The sequence below is a fragment of the Dipodomys ordii genome, unplaced genomic scaffold (assembly GCF_000151885.1).
Source record: "Dipodomys ordii isolate 6190 unplaced genomic scaffold, Dord_2.0 Scaffold76, whole genome shotgun sequence".
Classification (NCBI taxonomy): Eukaryota; Metazoa; Chordata; class Mammalia; order Rodentia; family Heteromyidae; genus Dipodomys; species Dipodomys ordii.
The window spans coordinates 9,395,725-9,396,310 of NW_012267292.1; positions in this window are offsets into that span (position 1 = coordinate 9,395,725).

Here is a 586-nt window from a genome sequence, read left to right on the forward strand (position 1 = left end):
CAGAAGTGGCGCTGTGGCTCAAGTGGTAGAGCGCTAGCCTTGAGCTGAAGAGCTGAGGGACAGCGCCCAGGCCCAGAGTTCAGGCCCCATGACTGGACCCCCCCCCAAAAAAAAACAAAAAAACCCCAATAATGTTGGAAAATGGAACGAAAATCCAGGGAATAAGAAGCTAGTAATCATAGCTACCATTTCTTATAAGTCCTTGCTGACAATGTACCAGACAATAGATCACAGTACCTCTGAGAATTGGGTGTTATTTCCACTTCCCAGATGAGGAAACCAAGGTTTAGAAGAATGAGGACAGCAAATGGGAAGAAGGGGTGGTTTCAACGTAGCCCTGTGCTAACTCTAAAGTCATGACTCAGTCAAGTCTTTTCCAATTTTAATTTTAATTTTTTTTTTTTGGTTATCAGTACAGGGGATGTAACTCAAGGCTTGTGCTATATGACTTGGGCCATACCTCCACTTCTGCCCTTTTTGGTGGTTTAATTGGAGATACAATTCTCCCGGGCTTTTCTGCCCAGTCTGGCTTAGAACCAGGATCTTCAGATCTCAGCCTGCTGAGTAGCTAGGATTATGGGCATGA